Here is a 26,756-nt window from a genome sequence, read left to right as displayed (position 1 = left end):
AACATGAGGTTTGTGAAATTATAAAGAAAATTTTCATAAAAGTAACCTTTTCGTTATTTTTTTGAGCCTAAAGTTAACGTAATATAGCAAACTTGTGTGTAGGATAAACATTGTATTTTCATTCGTCCAAGATTACTATTTAAAGCAGGAGAATTTTTTACTTGTGCGTGAATATTACTATTTGAGACATTTGTCTATCCTTTTGAATCCTCAATTTTTCATAACGAAACATTCAACAGGATTTTTAGTATACATAAAGTTATAAGGTCTCGCTGTCACACCCCCATTCACAAAAAAGATGCTTAAGTTACCATAGCAAATGCATGTTTTCCATGGAAAACATGAAACTTTCCAAAGTTCGGATGTTTTCAGGTCTGAATAGGAGTACAATGTTTAAATTTTATTAAATATTTATTCTCTGAGAAAATTTGATGTGACGGATGTGACAAACGTTTGTGACGGGATTGACAAAATCATTGTTACATGTGCTATAGCATTAAAAAAAGGTTTTAAAAAGTTTCTAAATGAAATGGAAGATCAAACCATTTTATTTCTTAACAAATTAGCATTGTAGTTTGAAAAAATTATATGAAAATCTTATAACATGACAGATTTTAATCATTTGTACAATAATTTTTTCGTTAGAAAGTGAGTTACTTTGTTTAATTCTTGAAACATTTCAAATGAGTAAAATAGCTTTACAGGAAGTAAATAATCAGTTGCACATTTCCATAACTATTCTGTTATGTGAAAATGCCTCAGTTATTTTTTTTTTTTTTTTTTTTTTTTTTGAGATAAAAAGTAATATAGGAGACACTGGAATTATACAACAAGTAAACTTTGCCCAAAATTGTGGCACTGGTTCTCAGGATGCAATATAAAGTCCCATTAACCAATTATTACATTTACAAGTTGTGCATGATTAAAAGAAAATACAATTTGCTCCCTTATGGAAGTAAGTTACTGTATCATGACAAAAATATGCCCCGTTTAAAATACTAGCATAACTGATCTGAAAACGGAATTGTCTTAACCATTGAAAAGTGAAAAAATGTTCTGATTGCTTTAGAGCTCAATCAAAAATGATGTATAACAATCAAACTAGTGCTTTTTTCCAAGACAGGAGATTTTCAATTGACATGAGATTAAATTTTTTTTATTATTTTGTATTGAACAAGACAGTAGTTGTATTTCCTGGGGCTGAAAGCAGTCAACATTGTCAAAGTGAGCTAAGTCTTTTCATTTATTTAATTGTGCAGTGAAGATGACTAAAATTGATTTTTATATTGAAGCAAACAGAAGTCTGAGTGAATATCGTCCGCAAGTTAGAATTAATGAAGAAATGAAGTTCAGAGAAGCGACAACTTTTGGGAAAGCGACTCTGATAATGTTTAAGTTGTATAGACTGCAAAGTTTAAAGTAAAATATATCTATCATTGCAACTCAAATGCTATATCTTACTCCCAGTCAGATTATATTAACACCTGAATAGCTTTCATTTTTCTTTTCACTAACCACCCAAGGCAATGTCGTACTACAAAGCACTACATTTATATTACTGTTCTACATATTAACTGTAAAAATAAATAAATAAATATAAATAAAGGTATGCAAGCTAATGGATGACCCTGTTGATTTTTCCCCATGAAAGGTGATAGTTTAAAAAAGAAATTGTTTGTAATTACCAAAAAAAAAAGCTACACTTGATCTAATATCGTTAGCGGCCATTGAAGAAGTGGTAAACTAAATAAATGTTCACTACGGTAGTTCAAAAAAACCTTTTTTTCAGCTAAAGTCCAGGACACCCCCTATTTTTTTAGACTTACTAATAGTATTATGCTGTAAAAGTTTTAGCTTCCCACTCAAGTTTTAAGAGGGTGCTCAATGACCCCTTAATTTAACATTAGCCACAAATTTATAAACATTTAATTTCCCCAGCTGTTTTTTTTTTTTTTTTTTTTGTGAATAATTATTTTGTTGCACTATATGTGCATATTATTAGTGTATATTGTAATTAGTAGCATTGTTTTTTCAGTTCGATGTATTTTTTTAGCTCCCCTCCCCATACTTATGAAGTTTGGGGGAGAGGGGTTGAGAACCCTCTTCCAATTGAAATAGGAAGCTAAAATTCTTCCAGTATATTACTATCCACATGTCTAAAAATATTGAGGGGCGTCCTGTTATCTAAGAAAAACTTTTTTTTTTTACATGTATTTTTAAACCACCCTAATGTACACCTAGTGCTAGCTTTTTTTCCTATGAAATGTAATTTATATTCACTATTGTCAAGTTTGTCATCTGTACTGATCACTATTCTTTTAGAATTTGGTCATCCAAGTCGCGGATTCGCACAGTGTCACATCCGTCACAAATTTTGTCACACCAGTCACAACACCAAAAAAATCCTGTTAAGTAAAAAATAAATAAACTTATTATAAATATCATGTATACAGTTTCATTTGAATGTCTTTTAATAGAAAAAAAATGCTAAAGTCATGAAACATTAAAATATTTGCAGGAATTTCTAGAAATATAAGTGCAGGTGAAAACTCCTGTCTCGCAAACGTCACACCCGTCACAAGATTTTAAAAATTTCTTTAAAGAATTGAAAAGTGCTACAGTTTTGCTTCAACACAATTATTTAAGCAAATGCATAGTTAAACATGATTAAAATACTTTCTTTGTATTTCTTAACTGGTTCAGTGCTCAAATTGTTGGTTTAAGGGGGTCTGGGACACATTTTGAAAATTTTTTTATTATGTACTTTAGAGTTTTGAAATTTTTTGCACTGATTCATCATTTATTTAATAAGCAAAATCATAACATAAATATGAAAAAAAATATTTTTTTATTTAAATTTAATTAGTTTTTTTCAAAAAAATGGGGTTGCTTTAAACTGCTATAACTCAAAATCTTGTTGGTCAATTTTCAATTTTTTTTTCAAAAAAGTATGCACAAATATCTAAGCTTTAATTTTTATTCGGCGATTTTAAAAATATTGATTCAATAAAAAAATAAAAAATATTTGAAGAAAAATTTCGAAAAATTCAAAGATACTTTTTTTAAAAAAAAATCATAATTTTTTCAGTAAACGTTTTTTTCAAATTCGCCGAATAAAAATTAAAGTAAACTGCTTGAAAAGGATATGCTCCAAGTTTCCTTACTTTATCTCTATCGGTTCCTGACTTATAAGAGTTTGAATGCAAGAAATCAGGAAAAATTGCATCATGGAGAAAAACGCGTTTAAAGTTTTAAAGTTATGTACACATTAGTTAGATGCATGCAACAAAAATAACTATATCTTTCGTTCTATTTAAGGTAGAAACAAGATTCAAACGTCTTCTTAAGCAGAAAGAAACGGAGCAATTTTTCAAATTATAAAAAAAATTGCAAAATTTGACGATTTTTGTGTCCCGGACCTCCTTAACTAGCAAAAACAGTGTCTGAATGTCACACCGTCACAATGAAATTGCCCATTTATAAGGATATTTCTCAATTTACGTTCTCTGTCATAATGCCTGCATTTTACTTCCGGTTGCCAAAAGCAATGAAAAATAATAGTAATTATAATGCTGCAAAAAACAAGGAAAAAAATAAGTCTAAAGTTAGTTTTGTTAAAAAATTTAACTTATTAATTTCAAGGCTAAACTTAAGCATGCATATACTTAGATTTTGGTACTTAAAATTTTAAAATAATGCAGATTTTCGAGCTTTCTTTGATTCAAGTGATCAGTTTAAAAGCGTTTTAAAAAGCTTCTTTTTTTTTAAAACCGTACTTGTTCAAAATTTCTTTTACATTCGAGCATAAAAACTTCCAATATTTAAAACAGATAATGGTAAAGATTATCTTTTCTTTCTTTTTGCGCAATACATATATCTTTATTAAAACGAAAGTCATTGCTGTTTGTTTTTTTTTAATTTTATTTTTGTAAATAAGGATAGATAACAAATAAATATACTCTAAATTTCAAAAAGTTTCACCTCCAATATTTTTTTAAAAAGAAGAAACTTTAAAACAAAATATTATTATTATTATTATTTTTAAATTCAAAAGACTATTTTTATAAGCTTGGTTCGTACTAAGAAGTATGAAATAAACATAAGTAGGGGAACACACATGGAGCAAAGTGAAATGGTGGAATATTTTCTCTGCTTTTAGTTTAACCTATCTGGTATCCTTTTAACTTTGTTGTTCCGTATGTTGTCTATTCCAATCAAGAAAAAAATACCGCTGATCATTAAAGCGTTTGCTAACACAGGCAATTTTTAAAAAATGATACTTATCTTGTAACATTTTGTTGTAAGTCAAAACAATTTTTTTTTATAAAATGCTAAAGTTATTGTTATTAACATTTTAACTATTAATTGAAATCCTCTAATATTCAATGCAGTATTAATTTAGTTAATATTAAGCTTATTTGTATTTTAAATAAATTGTACAATTTGTCAAGTGCATACGGGACAAAGTGAAATAGTTTGTTTCATTTACTCATTCATTTATTCAATATGAATCACTTACGTTTTCATTTATTAATTAACATTTACATTCCTTCACTTAGTAATTCACGTATTTATTCATTCGTTCACTAATTTTCTTGTTGATTCATTCGTTTACTCGCTCATTTATTTTTCTTCATATTAATTGATTTACTCATTTAGTTATTCGTTTATTGTTTCATTATCTTTTTATTTCTTCATTCAAATCAGTATAATAAACATTATTTTGGATTAAATTTCATTGTTTTGACTGAAAACAAAGAATTTTGTTCTTAATGATTGCCTCTGAATAGCCTACCGAGATTTTTTTACGTGATGTTTCTACGTACTTAGAGGTACCTGTGTATAAAATTTGGCTGACAATGAAGAGGACTTATTGTGAGTAAATTTCTGTCAAAGTTACTCCACTTTCGAGTCAAAAAAATAGAAGTAAGTCCTCCTAAAGTAGAAGTATATGAGTTAAACTCTCATAAAACTTAAGCTTACGTCATTCTGAACAAAATAAAAATAATTAAAGCTCTGTGGCAAAATTTTCAAGAGCTTTACAGCCATTTATATTTTTCTTTATGTCATTCAAAATGTCGGCAGTAAAACCATAGAGGGTTATATTTAAAGGCTCATAACTTTTCAACCCCTCTTCGCCATTTTCAATATAATTTATATTTTCATAATCATCATTAAAAAGTCTACAAGTACAGCAAATTTGAATAAAACCCGAGATGGTGGGTGCCATTTTTGGTAAACCCTAGATGATTTGATGTGGAATGACCCTAAAAAATTTTTTTCTGAACAAAAGATTATTGTTTAGAACAGAAAGAACCTTTTAAGGTATTGAGAAAACTATTAAAAATCATGTATTTGTTAAAATCATTCTTTTACATATCATGTAAAGTGTTATTGGAAAGAAAAAGAACTAACAAGAAAATAAGTAAATACATAAAGAAAATTAAAAAAATAATAATAAAAATAAGTAAAACCAATAAATTAAAAGTTTTTTTAAAAGCAATTAGGATGAATTTTATGAATTTACTAGCCTCTTCTTTTATTTGAAATTATGAAATACAAAGCGTATATTTTTGGCAACTTTGAGTAGCTAACGGTATTATAAACAATAGTAAGAATATTAAAAAACAGGAATAAGAAAATCAGAGCAAAAATTTTGCATAACAACAATTACTTTTTTTCTAAACAATGCTTTTGACCTTTTTCTTCGAAATAAAATTCGAACGATTAAAAATTTAATTTTTCGCTGATTGAATTAGGCAATTTACATAACAAGAAAGCTGCTAGTGATCATTAAAAATATATGAAACTTCAATATCTTTTGTTCAATTATTTCTGCTCAATTATCTTCGTATAATCATTTGAGAAGTGCTAGAGATTTAAGGTAAATACATGAAGAGGTAAAATCGTAAAAAAAGTTTTTACGTACTTTTAGACTACAAGTCCGAACGTAACAAATTAGGTACACAAAGTGCATTAAGCTTAAAAATTCAACGTTATTGTGATGCCTGATACTTAATCTTCAGATAGCTCTTTCCAATCAGAAACGTTTTTAACAGTCGCATTTTTTTTAACATTAGAAATCCGGTTGACGTCAAGAATAGGAAAAAAAATGTTCAAAATAAAAGATGTTGATAACATTTAAAATTTTCTGAACTCCACGGCTACGATAAAGAATCAAGGTAAAGTTCACTTGATTAGACGGTGTGACAATAGAAACAAAGAAATATATCTGCGAACTAACATTCGATTGAAACTTCTCTTTTGCATTTACTTTGTATCATTTCTTAAAGAAACTGCCAAATAGTTTCTTTAAAAAATGATAAAATCTTGTACGCTTCATAAGGAGAATTTAGTCAAGTTTGCGGAATCGGTAGCAAGATTTTCCCACTTTTTTCTCGCTATTTTTAATTATTTCGTATTTTTTATTCTCTGCTCTATTTTTTTATTTTATGTATTGAGTAAGTTCGAACTTAACTCTTTATTCGAATCATCACTTTTCTCGATATTTTTAATGCAAACTGTGAATCAGGACTTGTGTCCTTAATCAAAGCCGTTAGTTAATAAATGCTTGATTTTTTTTTCAGATTGCCAATTTTGTACTTTAAAGTTAATATTTCTTGGGGAATATGATTGTCTAACTATGTACTTTTTTTTTTAATAGATTAATAAACAGCTTTATGAAAAACATTTTAAAATTTTTTGATTATGAAAAGAAAATATTTAGAGATATAAGACATTTTCCAATATGAGCATATATGAATATCAACATTGCTTTTGTTTTTCCGGAAAACGTTTCGACTTCTTGCATCATAGCGTAATTAAAATTCCAGAACAATATAAGATTCATACAGATCCATCGCCAGCAAGGCTAGATTAAGAAATATTTTTAAATTTTGCACTAAAATAATAGCTGAATTATTTCCTTATAAGTGAGTTGTATAATGTGAAAGTAAATATCTATAAAGGCTTTGAAAATTGAAGAAAAAAATGTTTTATGGAAGTTTGAACTTCAATATGTGTTTCGTTACAGCAAAATTAATTGAGAAAATCATTTTGGTGAAAAATTCATACCACTCTGGATTATCTGAATGCTTCAAATAGTTCAAAGTAGTAAAGTTTTCATTGCTATGTTTATAATTTTTGATACTTAAGTATTAGAATAAAACACTGTAAGAGGAATAAAAAAATTTAAAACAATGATGCAGGAAGCGTTAAATTTCCATGAATGGCAAAAACTCAAACTCGCCCGTGTGTCTTCAACATCGGATTTTATTCATTTGTGCATCGGTTCGAGAGTACAAAACGTACAAATTGATGTAACAATATTTGACTAAACAAGTGTGTAGAAGATAACGATAAATACTTTTTCTTTGGATAATCTAGTGATTAAAAAGTTTTTATCAATAGAATATCATCGGAATCCTCAAGAAAAAAAAAACGTTACGTAAATGAGATTAAGTTTAATGGAAATAGTTAAACACAAAACGTTAATAGTTACTGATAAGAAGTAGATTCATAATCTGTAACATTAATTTTTTACAAAGTAAAAATTTTCCTGTTTGATAACTAATATAAGATTAGCTCGGCCATGATGTCTTTTTTTTTTTCACGTTTTTTGGGATATTCAATAACCAGACGTTAAGTGAACTAAGTTGAACGAGTGTTAGTTTACGTCTGAGGTTCAACAACTGCCTCGTTCACTGGTAAAGAAGGTGGACATCTTTAATTTATTGTTTTCTAGTTCTACGCATGAAGTTATCATTTCTGTGTTGGTGGGTTCGATTGTTTCTTTTTCTTTTTTTTTTTTTTTTTGGCGCAAGAGCCTCAATAGACTACACTGCGCTAAACGATTGTTAAAAAGAAAACTAGTTGCAAAGCAATAAGGAGCAAAAGAGATAAAATTTAGAGTTTGAAAAGCTTAGCAGAAATAAACACATGAACGAAGATTGATATTTTGAAGAAGAAACTAAAGGAATAAAGTGAAGAGTAATTTTGTGTATCATAAAAAACAAATATCGTTAAGAAGGATGAGGCGAAAACAAGGACATGAGGACGAATGTTATGTTGAAGACAAAACCCTATCTCCTGTAAGAAGGAGAACAATTTCAGATGGGATGTAGCCCCTAACAACTACTTCAAAGATGGATGAAAATAATTGAAGAGTTTAAAAGAAACATGATATTGAAATTTGGACACTCGGAGAGGCATGCAAAACTGGTTGATTGACATTATATCATTTATATAATTGAATTTTAACAGTTAAACAAACAAGAAATAAACTTTGCGCAGGGAAATAATAAGAAATTAACAACGTTTTAGCGCCCAAAATTAATAAATTACTGCATGCACGTGTTTTGGGGGAACCGCTTTTTCAATACAAAATAGTGAACATTTGGATGTATTTACTAGATGTCTTTACATCCAAAAGTTCCCTATTTTGCACTGAAAAAGAAGTTCAACGAACCTCGAAACACGTGTATGCACTAATCTGCTAGTTTTGTGCGATAAAACGTTGTTGATTTTCATTCACATATAGCTTACAAAGGAATTGCAAAAACTTGAAAGAAAAAAATGTCTTTACCGAAATTGAGCAATCCAATTTGTTATGTGAGAAACAAATTCATGAAAAACGTCTTGAGAGTAGGGACTCCCAAGACTGGTTCCTCCGATTTCTAGTAAGCGTTTCTAATTACAGAAACCGACACATTTATAAATTCTTCCAAGGTCAGAAACGGATGTAAGAAACCGTACTGTGAAAACGTAATCAGTTATCGAGATCCATTGTAGAGTCCTCTTTCAATGCTCTTCGGTTTTTGCTTTTATTTATCCTTTAGTGATATCAAAATATTAACAAAAATGCATGAAACGAAATACTCGACCTTTTATCAGTATTATGTATTTGTTATCATTCTGGTATGATCGATTTATCTATTTATTGAATTGATAAAGTATTAGCGTACAATATTACATACTATTTCTTCTTTTTTGGCTTGAAAACATGAAAAGACATAGCATTATTTTGTTAATACATTCAAATAGGGACTGAGTTATAGATGCGGGATCCTGGACGCAAAACTACTTGGGGCACAAAAAACTAAGAGGTTCAGTCACGTGCGCTCCTATTGGAGGTCACTGTGTCCTCCCAAAATTTTCATTATTCGGCAAATTTTGTTTGAAGATTCGGCAATATCATCACCATTCGGCTAAAATTATCATCATTCGGCGAAAGTTGGATTTCCACTCGGAAAATAGAAAATTTCAGCACTCCCAAAAATTTAAGTTCGGGGTGTCTTTGGAGTCGGCAAGTGTAAGCTAAATTGCGTGGTTTAAATAACAATAACATTTTTTTTTTTTGACGAGAAGGCCACTTTTCAGTTTTTTGTCCAAATGTAGAGTTTTCAACATGACACTTTTTTTGCCATAACTATTTAATTTACTGTTCGATTTGCATATCATTTTATTTTGAGTTATTCCTACCAACACACAAACTCAAAATGAACAATGTGCTAATGAAACAGTAAATTGAACAGTAATGGCAAAAAAAGTGTCATGTTGCTGATTCTACATTTGGACAAAATTCTGCCCGAGAGCAAAAGGTAAACAGTCTGTTACTGCTCTTCTCTGTAACGTGTTCCGAATGCTCTCCCCTGTAAAACAATATTTTTTAAAATGCGGTTTAGGAAGCGATGAGGTAAAACTTTATTTTATTTAAATGTATTTTTTTTTTACATGGAATGCATGTGAAGTCAGTATGTTTGGAACGTTGATTCTTTGCAAACGTATATAAGTAAACAATTTAAAAAAAAAAAGAAACTTCAGAAAACCTGTAAGGATTACAAATTCATTTACATGTGACATTTTGACGAAAGAATATAAATTATATGAAAAAGAAAAAAAGTTAATGTGATCTTTCATTTCAAATGTTGAGATCGCGTCCTGTATAAACTTACTCATGCATTATGCACCGAAGTTTAGATATCTTTGACATAAATTTCGAAAGTTTATTCTAAAAATTTGGTTTGCATAAAGAATTTTTAAAACTAGCTAACAATGACTAACGTGATTTTTTTAAATCTTTAATTATGTTTATTATGCATCAAAGAAATTAAATAGAACAAATGTGAATAATATATATTAAAAATGGAAGTTTTACAACCTAGTCCTTTGTTGCACATAACTACTTTTTTCTAGCATTTAATGTTTGAAAATTTGAAGAACTTTCCAAAAAGGACTTCTTCGACTAAGATATTATGCTGTCCCGTAATTTAGGGGAATCAACTCCCCCCCCCCAGCTTAGGAACATCATTTAACATGTAAGTGGGCGTGTTTTTTTTTTTTTAGTATAATTTACATTGAGTACACACCCTTTGCCCACCCCCCGCCCCAGAAAAAATTCGAAATGTCGGGCCTGATATTATGTTTGTATTAGTACTTTTTACCCCAGCACCAACAGCAGTTTGGGTATCTACATGCACCCCCCCCCCTCCGCCGTTCTTGCACAAAACGGTTAAAGTTCTTCAAAAGACTTATAAATACTTTTCATTTGGATATCTTTTCTGGTCATTGACTCTTATGTTTTGATTTTTAGGCCTAAACAACAAATGCACTCTAAAGTGAAGTGCTGAATGGGCGACGTATTCGGCTGCAGCAACTTGATATCTCGACTTTTAATATCTCAGAGGCATTGACCTTCCTTTTCTGTCTTACTCCTCAATCAGTTACACTATCGAAGGTTTCATCTTGAGTTCAAAGTATTGAACGTCTACATATTGCATTCTTAAGTAAAGGTTGACGCAAAAATGTCGCCATAGCAACTTTATAGAGCTTATTATTAGCTTGTCATCTTGTCCTTAACTTGTCAACTCTTATTTAAGAGCACAAAGTCCTCTAATTATTTTATTAACTCAAAAAAAAAAAAAAAAAGTCATGGAATGGGAAAAAAAATTGCGCTTGGCCAAAGATATACTTTACATTGGGAACATTTTAACACTGAAAATAGATTTTTCTATAGGGGCTAACCACACACACAAATGATGTCACACTTTTTTCAATATTTTTGCCCCATCGCTTCCTTTTTTACCACAAAAGTATAGAACATTTCACTTTACCCACTCCCCCTCCTTATGTCAAATGTCACGCTGTTTTTCATAATTATATTCTTAGAAAGAAAAAATGTATGATATCACACTTCTGTTTCCCCTACCTCCCCCTTGTCACAAAATGTTACATTTTCACCCCCTCCCCTTCAAAGCGTAATATTATTTGTGAACTCAGCTCCATACTGTTCCTAAATTCTCATACAGTAACTGAGGGCTCCCTGCTCGTTCCCATTCATCAGTTACTAGAACTACTTACGCAATTTCCATCAAATCACTTCGCAAAAAGATCGCTTCACTCGCTCGTCGGACACTAAAATATTTTAGTTTGGGTTTGCCACTGTCACCAAAAAAAAAAAAAAAAGTACATTACCAAAAATAACATTAAACATTGCATACAACTCTTTGGAATTTAAAAATCTGACTAAGTTCGCTCACTTTCAGAACGTGCAACTCATAAAGAAACAATTGGAAACACTTTATCCGCTCTAAAATACCAAGGGTTTAGTAGAAATTTTAATTTTTCTTAAATTTTCTTTTGCTCCATTTCAGCCTTAGGTATGAATTCTAACTTTGTTTGCATCTTTGTGATCGTCGTTATTTTTACAGAAAATTCGCAACTCCAGCTCTCGAATACGCTACCTTGCCGTGATTTACAAAGCTGCCGAAAAAACTAAAACATTACGTTCCATGTGTGTCTGTTGACGTAAACATAGGCAGTTTGTTATGAGTATTTAACGCATTCGATGTGTCTTGGATTGTCCCTTAATGATATTCTCGAGCTTCTTAAAATAATGTTAGTCTTTATTATTTCCCTCTAAAATGTGAGTTGACTAGTAAATGGCGTGAAATTCTAAACACAAGAAAACTCTGGATTTTTAATCTTAAGCTCAAAAGAAGGATAGTATGCAAAATATTTTCCTGAATATATTATCGTAGAACGCAATGAAAAATGTTTAACGCTGAGAATTTTCATCGCCAAAATAGTGCGATTATAAATTAGGGTTATAGTTTAGTATTGTGCAAGCAAAGAACACTTGGCGAGATTTTACGTGTCAGTTGTAAACCATTTTTATTTTTTATCATGTGTGGATTAAAATGGTAGGAAAATAACAGAATTCGATAAGTTTAAAGAAGTAATAGAAGATCAATTAAAAAGAAAACTACCGCCATGTATCCGTGAGAATTTTATTGATGATGCATAACAGAATTAAATCATAATTCAGAAATTAGAAACATACAAAACCGAATGTAAAACAATTAGCGCTAGCCAAACAAAACAAAGAACTTCCATCTTCCTCTTTTGATAACACTGATAAACAAAGGTTTATTTACATGAAATATTAAAAGTGTTCATATGGCTACAATAAAAATGTAGTTTCATCAAGAATTGATAAATTTCGAATTCAACATCGTGGAAATGGCTGCTTACAACTACGAACTACGAAATTTGTATTATTATCTAATGTTTAGTAATGCTTCTTGAATTCTCATTTCTTTTTACATGTGCCAGAATATCCACAAGACTTTGAAAATTGATTTAAAAAGAATAAAACAAAAAAGTCATGCATACAAACAAAAATTACTAGGCTTATTTGCATTTTCTACGCTACGGCGTGCGTTTGTTTTACCTTTTTCATCCGCCATTAGGCGGTGGCTGCAGTGCCCCTATAGTTTGTTGGAGTTGCAAATACGGAAATTGAAACTTTACTAATGAAACTTAAAAATGAAAACTGAAATACAGTAAAGTAAATACAGTAAAACCTCATTACAACGAATGCCAATACAACAAAATATCCGTTTCAGCGAAATAAATTTTCAATTCCGATTTAATTTCCATAATATTACTTGAAATCCATAACAATGAAATTCCCGTTACAATGAACAAAATTTGCTGTCCCTTGAAGTTCGTTATAACGGTATTTCACTGTACAGTGAAATCAAGTTACAACGACCACCAATACAATGAAATATCCGTTTCAACGAAAGAAATTTTCAGTTTAGATTCAATTTCCATAACATTGCTTGAATTCCATAACAATGAAAATCCCGTTAAAACGAACAAAATTTACGGTCCCTTGAAGTTCGTTGTAACGGGATTTCACTTAATATGCCTAAAACCGTTTCACTTCTGCAAATAGATTGACCATAAATTCACCACATAAAGGAATGAAACAGCAAAAAGTGTAATAAATCAACTAAAAAATATTTATTCATACTTATCACGGCTTCTTACACTGTAAAAAAAATTCGGAAACGTTTCTGAGTATATCGTGCAGCTGCGGTTCATGAAATTTTCAAAAACGTTTCTGAGTATTTCGGAATTCTCTTTCTATCATGTCCGGAAACGTGTCTGAGTATTTCGGAATCCTCTTTCTGTAATGTCCAGAAACGTGTCTGAGTATTTCGGAATCCTCTTTCTATAATCTCCAGAAATGTTTCTGAGTATTTTGGAATCCTCTTTCTGTAATTTTCAGAAACGTTTCTGAGTATTTCGTAATCCTCTTTCCGTAATTTCTAGAAATGTTTCTGAGTATTCTGTGCAGCTGTGGTTCATGAAAGTTTCGAAAACGTTTCCGAGTATTTCGGAATTCTCCAAACAATTTTCAAAAACGTTTCTGAGAATTTCGGAATCCTTTTTCCGTGATTTTTTCTAAAAAATAATTCTTTTTTAATAGTATTGCATGCCATATCAGTTTCAATTCTTTCATATCTAAGAGCAATGAAACAAGCAATTTTAGAATCATTCGTGGATTTTTTTTCTGAATTTCTAATGACAAATAGCACGGTTAACAGCATAACATATGCACAGTTATAAATTTTTGAAAATTTATGAAATAATATAGTAGTTTCATTCATAATCACAAAATCATCGGGGGAGGGAAGGGGAGTACTTTCTCAAAAGTGGGATTGTTTGTTAAACAATATTAAACTTTAGTTTTTCTCTCAATTTTTTCAAGACAAAATTATCAACATATTGTATTTTTAATGCAGAACTTAAAAACATATCTTGTATCAAACTTGATAGCTTTTATTTTCGGATAAAATTTGACAGAACTTACCTACACTTTGCGTTCCGAAATTCGTTCACGTCAAGTCAATTTCTTTGACGAACAAAGTGTACCGAAAAGTACCAACAGAGAAATTGATGAATTTAAATATGACACCAAAGTCCCCCTGCTGGAACCATTCGGGTTTATTCCTCTGTTCTTGCCCTTTTCCAGTTTATCACAAATATAGATACTTAATCAAAATAGGTTACTGATTTAGAGTGTGCGCAAAATGCATTATATATTTTATTTATTAAAACATTGAACTCTATTACATGATTATTCCATTTCATATATACGAGAGTTCCCCCCCCCACACCGTAAGAGTGATGGTGCACCCATAAAATGATATAAAGCGCCCCCCACCTTAAAAAAAGCAACCCCTTGAAAATGTCAATGGCACAGTCTGCGTGGTGAACGACCCTCGTCTTCTCACCATATGTGCATTGCATATTAGTAACATAGTATTTAAAAACTGATCACTTTTAAAACGATGACATGAAATAATATTACTTTTTATTTCAGCATGTAAATGCAGCTGTTCCATTTTTGCCACTGACTCATTCCTCCTGACTGTCCTACATTAAACTAGTATATCCACGAAGGAAATGTTATTTTCGGAACTAATGTCAAGGAATTTTTTTATTGTTAACCACATTTAACAAAATGAATAAGCAGATGAATTAATTTCATAACTATGTTCTTACTAATAGATAACATGGTCATTTTCTAATGGTATAAATATTTTTAAATGAATGAATAAATTATAATAAAAAAAATAAATTATACCGGCACATTTTTTGTGAAGCATATTACAATACTAAAAAATATTTGCATTACCATATTTCTAATGAATTAAACAATTGATTTTTTTTTCTTTTTGAACCAAAATGCATGTACATCCAAGTATTTCGAAATAACTTTTCTGTGATTGCTTCTCAAATATAAATCTTACTTCTTTTGCGTAATTAATCAGTTTCAGTTAGTTACAACAAATAGTACACCGCGCACATAGATATGTAGGATAACTTTAAATTAATGCGATAAACCCGAAAACAGTTACAATTGGAGCCTCATCAAATGCAAATCAACAAAAATATAAATGTATATAACAACATGTTTTAAAATATTCATTAATACTTACTAGTGAACATGAGCGGAAGAAAATCTAAGTACCTCCATTACAACTGAATAAGTAATCCAAAGGGTTTCGTTTCATTAAGTATAAACACGGGTGTTGAAACTATTCACGCTTGAACACACAATATATATCTAATTATGGTCGCATTGGAAATTGTAAAGAAGCAAATGGTTATTAACTAACTTAATAGCTGCGTACATCGTCTAAAAAATCAAGGGCAGTCCAAAATGCAAAGGCGTAAAATTAGTTTCGACACATTTTACTGCTCTCTAGACATGAAATAACAAGCAATCCAATGCTAAACAGTTGCTGACAATAGCAACCATAGATAAGAAAAAAAAGAAGTTCTCGTTATTTCCGACTCATTGGCGCCTATGTTGGAAGGATGAAATAGGTTTCGAAGCGTTGCGTCATCACTTCCGCTTCTAGACATCTTGAAATAACAAAAAGCTTTCTGAATATTGAGGAGTTCGCTATTAGATTAAGGATTCCTACTATTTCGGAAACGTTTCCGATATATCTAGAAACGTTTCCGAAATTTGTTACAGTGTAGAGAAGAGCGTCAAGCATAGTAGAACGACAACATTCTTATATCGTCAGAAATGTGATATGCTGTAATAAATCTCTACGTGACATCAATTTTGTTTTCCATAGCATTGTCTTCGTAACATTTAATGGCTTTAAACAAAGAAAACTCAAGATTCTCACACACTTCAAACGATATAAACAATGCGTAGATCTAGAATTTGAATACGGGATCAGAGAGAGAGAGAACAAAGGACTTGTAAAATGCAGACCGATTCATTCAAACGGAAATATTAAAATATGCCAGTTTCATTAATTTTGAAATTTGCATTAGACGTAATTGCAAAATTTCGCAATCCTGCTCTTTATTTCAACGTCTTGCGGATTGTTAGAGATTCATATTTGAATTACTTTCTGTCTTTTTTGTGATCTTTACTAATAATAAAGCTGTAAGTCGTCTTTGGATATCTGTGTCTCTCTTTGTCTGGAGGTCTGTTACGCGCATAGTGCCTAGACCGTTCGATCGATTTTCATGAAATTTGGCACAGAATTAGTTCTTTGCATAGGAGTGAGTACCTTGAAGCGATTTTTTGAAAATTCAATTTTTTTTCTTTTAATATTCCAATTTTAAGAACATTTTACAGAGCAAATTATCACAACATGGACGAGTAAATTAACACAACGTGAAAGAGCAAATTACCATAACGTAGACGAGCAAATTAACTTAGCAAATTGGCGAGAAATTCATCTTCCATTTTAGTTTAAATATACAGGCGAACCAAATGACCTTTTGATTTTCTACTACGGGCAAAGCCGTGCAGATGTCGCTAGTGTTTGTATGTTTAAGTAGATCTTTGATAAAGTGGGGGAATACGGGTCAAAGTGAAATGAGACACCTTTCCTTTTTTTTCAAACTGAATAAATTGGATTTTTTCAAAAAAAAAAAAAAAAAATCAGTACATATCGAAACAGCAATGCATTCTATGATAAAATTTGTATTGAAATATTTTTCCTTTTCGGTAGTAAATACTTTCAATAAATAAATAAACTCATAAATAAAACGTAGAAATTTTTTACTTTTTCTTTTTTCATGGGTCAAAAAGAAAACAAAATAATTCTCTACTGAAGTGCTTTTAAATTAAAAGTTAAAATGTGCTTTCCTCAAGTAAATAAATTAGTTAACCAATAAATGAGTAAATGATGACATGATAAACAAACAAATAAATAGATGAGCAATAAATAAGCAAATAAAATATCAAATGAATCAGAAAATTAGTGAATGTATGAATATGTAAATGAATAAATGAATGAGGGAATGTAAATAAATTGATAATTGAATAAATGAGTTAGTGATTTAATAAATGAATGAATAAAGTAAACGAAATGAACTTTTTCACTTTGTCCCGCGTGCACTTGACAAATTGTATTGAACATTTAAGATCAAAACTTGCCTAACATTAACTACATAAGTACTGCAATGGACATCAGTAGATCTCAATTAAAACTTAAATGTTAATTGCATAACCTTTATCATTTTCTAATAATAAAAAATATTTTTGATAAACCACAAAATATAACTACAATACGTATATCAAATTTTAAAAATGAGTTACATTATTATTTTCCTTAATCTTTAGAGCTATTTCTTTTTTGGTTCTAATAAAAAATTTTGTTCAAGAAATTAAAATAATTGTTCGATGGGTGGCCCTCGAACTGTGACAATAGTTTATTATTCCACTTTTCCATACTGTTTCACTTTGTCCCTGATTCCCCAATTAGGAAGAAAACTGCAAAAAATAGCTTTGTCCGAATGGTTGTATTAGTGAAAGTATTATAATAGTTCATACATTATGTTATACATCAGTATTAGTTAAGTATATATTTATTTTAAAGGGATCCAAGACACAAAAATTGTGAAATTTGCAATGTTTTTTTATTATTTGAAAAATTGCTCCGTTTTTTTCTGTTTAAAAGGACGTTTGAATCTTGTTTCTATCTTAATTAGAACGAAAGAAATAATTATTTTTGTTGCATGCATTTAATTAATATTATACTTAACTTACTTTAAACGCGTTTTTTCTCCATGATGCAAGTTTTCCCGATTTATTGTATTCTAACTCTCATGAGTCAAGAACTGATAAAGATAAACTACTGAAATTTGGAATATGTCTTTTTCAAACAATTTAATTTGAATTTGGAAAATTTGAAAAAAAAAAAAACTTTTATTGCAAAAAATACGATTTAAAAAAAAAAGTATCTTTGAATTTTTCGAAATTTTTCTTCAAATATTTTCGAATTTTATTGAATTCATAAAACTAAATCGCCGAATAAAATTAAAGCTTACATATTTGTGCATATTTAATTGAAACAATTTTGAAAATTGATCAAGAATATTTTGAGTTTTAGCGATTCAAATTTAAATATATTTGTTTTAAATATTTATGTTATGATTTTGCTTTTAAATAGATGGTGAATCAGTACAAAAAATTTCAGAACTCTAAACTGTTTATTTTATTTATTTTATTTTATTATTTTTTTTTCAAAATATGTCCCGGACTTTCTTAACATTGGCAAAAATCTAGCGTTTTTACTTCAAAGCTTGTACAATTGGCCGGAAATCCAAACAACATTTTATCTGTGTCTTACATATTTATGTTTTTCTGAAAATTGACACTAATAGCTTTCTCAAACACACAACTTTTGTTTGAATACAAGCATAAAGAGCACAATGGTCTTCGTATTAAAGGAAGAAAAAGAAAAGTATAATTTCTTCCTTTAATACGGACATTTGAGTGCTGAGTTCATTTCTGACTCATCTCATAAAGCTGGTTGACGCCATTTTGTTCCAATTTCCTTTCGAAATGGATTCAGGGATAAAGGTTCGTATTCTGAAGGTTATTAACTCGTACAAAAATGAGACAATAGTTTCCTTTTCCATTTGCAGTGATAGATGAAATCTTTGATAGGGACTTTTGGAAAGATAACCTTTGTTCTCAAATGTGTAGAATCATAATTGAATCACAGAAGATTATACTGATGCCGGGAAAGTCAGTTCATACTCTTTTTGCAGTACGTGAAATACACCGCCAGCTCAGTCATTTCCAGCCGAGGACTGCAGTTTCGTGCTTATTAGCACTCATCAGCCCGGCATAGGAAAGTGACTGAGCTGGAGATGGAAAACCTCTTAAGGAAGCCAAGAGTGCGAAACAAACTGGTAGCTAATATAGAATTAGCAGACCAGACGAGTGACCGAAGCAATGGTTCGGTTCAACTCGAAGATTGAACGCGAGGCAAGGTATATTCAGTAAATTACCTCGGCTGGAAATCAGCTGGAAATCGGCTGGAAATCAGTCCTCGGCTGGAAATGACTGAGCTAGCGGTGTATTTCACGTATTTTTGCTTTAGCCCTGGCTAATGGGCTGTTAATTTACTGAATATATCTTTTTGCAGTGTTCATTTTTTAAATGTTACACCTAATTTATAAGCAAAATACCTAGAACTTGTTACAGCACTGGTACAAGGACGGATCCAAAAACTTTTCAAGGTGGGGGCGATTTTTTTTTCACCTTACCTCTTACTTTAAGAGTATCTGATTTATACCTTTTCAGCGTAGGTATAAAAGGATTGCCACATCATTTAAATTTAGAAATATAGACATTTAGCAAAGGCGATCCCCGAACATATTTCTTTTTTTTTCCCCGTTGATAGAGGCATTCTAAAGTTGCATTTTAGAAATTTAATTTCGGAATATTTCCGGAGGGATGTTTCAAAACCTTTTCCCTCTAACATCATCGAAAGTCGTCTAAAATTGATCTTATTGGAACTTCAATTTTAAAAATTACCGGATGAAGGTCACTGAACCCATTCCGTCCAAACTCTTTCTACTAATATCACCAAAGACCGTCTAAAGTTAACTTTTTAAAACTTCAAAGTCAAAAAGTTTCCGGGAGTTAGATTCGAACCCAATTTTTTTCCTTATCGTCATATCCTAGATACCTACACTTTTGTCTTAAGGCCTCAATTCGGAAAAAATACCGTTGCAAGGTCCTTCAAGGGAGAGGCGATCGCCCCCATCGCCTTTCCCTTGTATCCGTCCTTGGCACTGGATGCCGTAACGAGCTGTTTTGTTCTTGCTCACAATTCTGTCGTAGCTCCGGTAACAACGTTTTCAGGGTCTTCTTGTTTATATAAAAGGTCATCTTACATTCTTTCAAAAACTTCGTATATTAAGATACTTAAATCTAAATAACTTATTAACCAGTTAAATTAGATATTAAAATAGCAAAACGCGAAGTAGTTCGTATTTTCTAATGTATATACAGTTAGAAAATGTTGGTACAGTTAGAGTAGTGGGAATCCAAGTTTGCAGTTTCGGAGAACCTGTGCTCGCATGAAACACAACAAACTTTTTGGATGTTTTTTAGTTCTCAACTTATAACCCCTAAGCTATGCATTTTTGATGCTACCTGTTTTGCGATTTTGAAGTAAATTAAATTTTCAACAATTCAAGTTAAAATTGACATACTGTACAGCTAATACTTTTTGAGATATCGTCCTTAAAAATTTGGCCATTGTTTCGAAAAAGAAAAATTTTATCCTTTGATCTCTCCTCCGGCCAAATATCGACACAATATACTATTTTACAAGAAAATTAATCATAATGCTAATAGAATATATTTAATTAGCTTTTCTTTAAACGCAAAAGGAAGTCTATAGGCTCAACAGTTCTTTTGTAATCGTTAAAAGACGAATAATCGGATTTTTTTTTTTTTTTTGAAGAAGTGAGAAAAAACACTAGTCATGGCAATCGTAAAGAAACATGCTCAGAAAAAATACATAAAAGTTTATTTATTTATTACAAGCGTGTGTTTTTGTTAAAGTCCTGTATTTTTCTTCTTTTTCGTCTTCTTAATTATTTATTTACATATTTTTTTAAAGGAAGACCATAAAAGAGGAATAATGCGAATCAGAAAATTGAAATTCGCAATGAATTATTGACATTGAAAAGAGAAATAAGCATATAAACATAAGATATTCAGGGGTGCCCCCCTAAGTGCAAGGTCGCACCCCCCTAAAACCGTGAAGACCGCTCTAAAGCAGGAGCCCCCGCCCCAAAGTGAAAAATAGCCCTCAACACACGCCCCCCCCCCCCTAAAAATTTCAATGGCGCAGTCTGCGCCTTGACCGTCCCTAGGTGGGCACCAATGAGCTATTGTCTTACAAAGTAAAAATGATTTTACATTTGAGACTTAAAATCCTTAATATGACGGGTGCTTTGAAGATTTAGGTCCGTATCCTATTACGGAAATTAAAAAACTACAGGTACACTGTTTTAACTTTCTTTTCTGCGAATAAAGATACGGAAGAAAAATTAAAGGAAAATTTCAATGATGAGACCTGATTTAACGAAGAAGTTTCCTATTAAGACATTGACATTTCAATGAAAGTAAAAGTATACAAGCTGAAATGACTTGATGATTCTACGATAGAAACTTGGAACTCAGTTACATTCTAAAAGATGATACTGATAATTAATGTTGACCTTTTGTCTTGTAAAGTAGCATCATACTATGAAAAATGTGTCAGCAGGCAATCGCATTTTAGCAGCAGAAGAGTTCTTTCCCCATCGGCGTTAGACAGCTTAATTGAAGGAAGTGGAAAAATTTGATTTGAAATATAAATATGTACCTGTCAAACTATGCCAAGACATTATGGTGCTTTTGAGAGGAAGAATTTCTCAATTATACAGTTATACACTGCAGAAGTTCTTAAGTATTAAAAAATGTTATCATCAAGTTTAATAAAAAGTATTTAATTTCGACTTTTTGATTTTTTTAAGGTCTCCGTTACAATAGGTTTTTGTCTCTTGCCATAAAGTACCCGTAAAGCTCAACGTCATATTTCGCTAACTTTTTAAGTTTTGTACAGTAAGGAAGAATCGCCAAATTTGGCAACATAAATGATATTTCGAATCTGTTGTTAGTTTGGAGCTGTTGGCGATATTTACTGAAATACCCATTGAATCAACGTTAAAATTGACGATTTTTGAAAAATGAATCCCTGAAAAAGACTTTTCTGAATTGGTTCGCAACAAACTGGGGGAAATATTTGTTTTCTTTTCTTTATACACGTCCTGGTAGTTTTTCAATGTTTTTCGATTTGATACGCTAACAAAAAACATCTGATTCCTATTTGAAAGTGCCGTTCCCTATGGTCATCAGACTTTTATAAGAGAAAGAATCTGTCCAAAACGCTATACATTTAATGGAATTGGTACCCTTTATACGCATAATGATAAATGGCTATGTATCTTTTTCTTATCCTTCTCTAAAGTTTCAATAATAGAAAATTATAATCTTCACTGTTTTCAAGAGATATCTAAAAGACTACTGAAGTGAAATTTTAAAGCAATTATGTTTATTTTATAATTTTTTAAATTTTAACAAATAGTAGGATGCAGGGTCTGCATCAGATTTTGTTTTAAAGAACAATCATTAGAAACATTAAAATGCATCCAAAAATATCTTGTTTGTTCCAAATGGTAGAAAAAATGGAACTTTTAAGCTGATAAATGATAACTGTTTTGCAATTTCATCAAAGGCACAGTTTTCCTGAAATTTCACGAATTCACGAGTTACAAAACTCAGCGAAACACGTTATATGTTTCTTAAAATTGAACAACCTCTACATACAGCATGAAGAATTATTTTTTCTTAAGTTATTTACCGTAGAAAATTGTTTTAAAAAATCATGAAATCTACACTTAAATGTGAATAACAAAATCAATAACGGCAACGGCAACAATAATAATAAATAATAGTTAATGATAAAGGGATTAATACTTTTAAAAATGATAATATAATGAAACTAATAAATAAATACATACCAGCAAAATTATCTACGGCAGTTGGCCAGTAATGATAAGAAGTGTCGATCAACTTATCTACGCTTATTTTCTCACGTCATTTATGCTTTTAAAAGCTATTAAAATGCTACAAGAAAAATAAAAATCTCGAATGAATCATTTTTACACATTCATGGAAAAGTGAATTTAATCAAAAAATTTTGCACCAAACAATGCATAAAAGGCCCAAAAATATTTATTTAAAGACATGACCTATTTTGCCACTTACATTTGAGTATTCAACTGAATAAGAGCAAAATTTATGAAAACAACTAGCTACGTCGCCCGACTTTGCACGGTCCACCTCAAAAATAAAAGTTATGTCAAGTGACACGTGTTCAACAATCAGACTTGAACAAAAAAAAATCAGTAAAATTTTGCGGCAGATTGCGGAGAAATAACCAAAAAGTAAACATTTTAAATCCCCCGATTATAGGAAAAGCCTTTAAAACAAAAACAAGAATTTTACTTGTTCATATTCGAGAAATAAATGACAACAGATCTTTTATCTCAATGATTTTCTTCACGCTATAGATTTTAATAAAAGCATTGTTGCGGAAATTTGAGATGAAGCACTGAATAATAATTTGAATGGAGGAAAGCCTTCAAATAGGGATTTCGTGTTGAAATTTAAGTGTCGCAATTAATAGTTTTTAACAGATATCTCCGCTAATTATTATCGAAGGATTTTGTTAAATAGCCAAATATAAAGACAGAAAGATTACGAATCCATCGATACCTAGTTCGATGGTCAGTTAGTTCACTGTCGTTTAGGAGAAGAAACTTGGACTTAGATACATAGATGACTAAATAGATACATAGGTACATACATAGATACATACGCTCAGGTTTTAATTATATATGGTGAAATGCAGTATCGATTTTTCTCGTGTCGGTTACGTGTAAAAACTAATTTTTTTTTTCAATAACGTAAGAAATTTTTGTTTTTTAAGCTAGTTTTTGTTATAATGTTTGGTTTTTGCATCAAAACTAAGATCAATCATTTTTCCTATATAATTATTTGACACAAAGAAAACAGTCGAAAGTTCGTATACATGTTCCGGATTCTTAGATAACTTTTATTATGCATGAGAGAAGATTCGAGAGTGACTGAAATTAATGCCTCAAGAAAAGATTCGTCTAGCCTTGAGAGAAATCTTGCCTCATTTGAGTTTCAGTCACGGATTCTCCCTCATTAATAAACCGTTTTCTGCTCTAGATGTTTTATGCAGGAGGGAGAGATAATTTGTATCACATTAGTAGGACAATTTTATTGAAACGTTGGGTCTTTCTTCCACCTGGTATCTACTATAATCTTTATTTATGTGAACCCTTTACTGAACCCAAATTGTTACTTCCTACAGAAAAAAATATATCCGCAGAATGTTAAAGAATAATTTCTCAAACACACATAAGGTGAATTTTTGTTGAGCGAATTGCTTATTTTCCTCACCTGACAAAAGTTGATGTTGCTCAAATTTTTCAGGTTACCATGACGACGGTTGTTTTTGATATTTGTTAGGAGAGTGAAATTTTTGTCGTCATAGTTACAAATCGTCTGTGGTTTGATAGTGTTCATATTTTTTACAGGGCCTGACTCAAGCAGACTTTACCTTTGGAAAAAGGTTTTTTTTTGTGTATAATTACGCTTTTTTTAAGGAAAAAACACCGATATTAATGAACTTAAAAAGTAAAACTTCATCCTAATACAAAATTTCCAGATTACTAATTTACATCATTTAAGATTGATAAGAAATAGAAATACATAACGTTACACGCTGTAAATAGTATTTTTGATAAGTTGCATTGGTGGAGGTCGGCCATAGAACCTTTATCTTTATTACAGCATCCGAATCACCGTTTCTTTATTTATGGATACACCTCGTATTACCTATTCTAGAAAATCAACAGTCATAACATGACAGGTGCAATTTTCTTAGCCATTTCCATTTCATTCCATTTGTAGAAACAGGAAATCAACGAGTAGGGTCCTATTGCAATTCGTGATTGCTGAAAACATAATTTGAATTCAAGGCTTCAAAATTTAAATGAATGCTGGATGATTAAAAAAAAAATTGTTTATGTTTTCAAAATAGGTTCAAAAAATTGTGTGCCTGCCAGGATGGCAATTTGAGGTGCGCTGCTTCACTTTTAACACTGTACTGTAATTTGGTGGAAAGTCCGATTTCCACAGTACACACATGCCACAGGGACCCGTTAATAGTGTGGGCAACCATTCACAGCACAACAACACATTCACTCAAAGAAAGGATAAGGACAGCAGAGAGAAAGTATATCCGTACCCGAGATTCGAACTCAAGACCTCCCGATCGCAGTTAAACTGCTCTGACCACTAGACAAGGTGGCCGGCAACCATTATCTTAAAATTCCGTTTCTATAATACACAAATGAAATTAAAAAAAAAGTAGAATGAATAAAAATAAATAAATAAATTTAACAAAGACACAAATAAACTCATTAAAAAAATAAACAAACGACGAACAAAAATAAATGTAGAAGCAAAATAAAAATGAAATAAAAGGAGTTTTGCAGTTTTTTTTTTTTTTTTTTTTCATTGTGAGTTTGTTTTTCCCAAAATATAAAGAAAGATTTTTTTCTTTAAAATAATATAAAATGCTATATTTCTGCTTCACTCAAAATAATGCTAAAAAATCTTTTAACTGCAGTTTTTCTCAAATTTTTTTTTGAATAAAAATGTAGCTTCGAAATTAAAAAATAAATAAATTAATCAATACGTGAACAAGTAAGGAATAAATAAATCAAAACAAATAATATAACAGCATTGTTCTACTGTTAATGCAGGACTTCGGCAGCTTCAAAACACAAAAATGTATATTTATATTCCTGCAGAAAACAAATTGGTTTTTCTACTCACCTACTACTGATGTGCAGCCCTGAAGAAAGAAGTTCAGTCTCTCCACCGGATGCTTCCTTTCGTGTGTTTAGAATCCTCCACTGACCAGAAAAAGATCCCACTGCCTTGCCCTTGAAAAACCAAACCGCTGAGTATATTTTTCACGTGCCTTGTCAATCCGATCAACGTGATTGTTGAACTCTAGAAAACTCTCTAACCGCACGCCAATTTTGATTTTGTTTTCTATACCCTTTCCCACCCCTTATGAAGAGGGGTTTCGATGATGGAGGAACGAAAGACGAGAAGAAAAATATTACGTTCAACCGGTTTATGATTTCGTTCTGGAAAACCATTAAACGACCATCGGCGTCGGATGTTATGAGTTTGATGGTGTTCTACCCTCTACCTAATGATATTTACCGTTTGGCTGGACCCTGTTGTGAGAAAGGCAAATTACAGGAGGCTTTAGTTTCCCTTTAAAGATTTAAGGAGTCTAAGGAGCCAACTTCAATTTTTTTTTCAAAATAATAATAATAATAATAATAATAATAATAATAATAATAATAATAATAATAATAATAATAATAATAATAATAATAATAATAATAATAATAATAATAATAGCAATAATAATAATAATAATAATAATAATAATAATAATAATAATAATAATAGCAATAATAATAATAATAATAATAATAATAATAATAATAATAATAGCAATAATAATAATAATAATAATAATAATAATAGAAATGTGATGCAGTGTTTTGTTCTGCACATTTTGACACAAAGGTTTTGACAATAGTACAAAAACTTCCAAAGTTATTGAAAAAAATGTAAGTCAGGAGGAGGTTAACAAGAGAATAAAGTCTAACATGAAAAAAAAAAAAAAAAAAAAAAAAAAAAAAAAAAAAAACACGTTTTAATAATTCATTTTTTTTTTTTTTTTTTTTTTTTTTTTTTGCTGCTGAAAAAAAAATCAACTCATAAATCATCAAGAAGGCGATAAATAATATTTTAAGGAAACACTTGTTGGAAATTAAATATTCCAAAGTTTAAAACCATTAGAAAACATTAAATATCAATCAAAAACAAATTAGTTAAATTTATCATTGTTTTTAGCTTAATAATGGTAAATTTTGATGCTGGAACATTTTCA

The 26,756-nt window shown here is 30.5% G+C and overlaps 1 protein-coding gene across 5 annotated transcripts in view; it reads right to left on the bottom strand.

Moving 5' to 3' along the window:
• LOC129224387 (retinaldehyde-binding protein 1-like) overlaps positions 1-25,690 on the bottom strand; it is a 51,744-nt gene extending 26,054 nt beyond the window's left edge. Inside the window, exons 1-2 of one of the 5 annotated variants that reach the window (XM_054858831.1) lie at positions 25,616-25,658; positions 22,702-22,807 (exon numbers count right to left, since the gene is read on the bottom strand). The gene's annotated coding sequence lies outside the window, so the exon portion shown is untranslated. Of the gene's footprint in view, positions 1-2,280; positions 2,406-5,929; positions 5,948-8,584; positions 8,721-22,701; positions 22,808-25,615 lie in introns of those variants that run through there. The other 4 variants (XM_054858833.1, XM_054858832.1, XM_054858835.1 and 1 more) reach the window with 4 other exon arrangements.
• Between the last annotated feature and the right edge of the window lie 1,066 nt (positions 25,691-26,756).

The sequence above is a fragment of the Uloborus diversus genome, chromosome 6, assembly GCF_026930045.1.
Source record: "Uloborus diversus isolate 005 chromosome 6, Udiv.v.3.1, whole genome shotgun sequence".
Taxonomy (NCBI): Eukaryota; Metazoa; Arthropoda; class Arachnida; order Araneae; family Uloboridae; genus Uloborus; species Uloborus diversus.
Note: the sequence above shows the minus strand (reverse complement) of the source record. Positions and strands in the feature narration are given on the sequence as shown.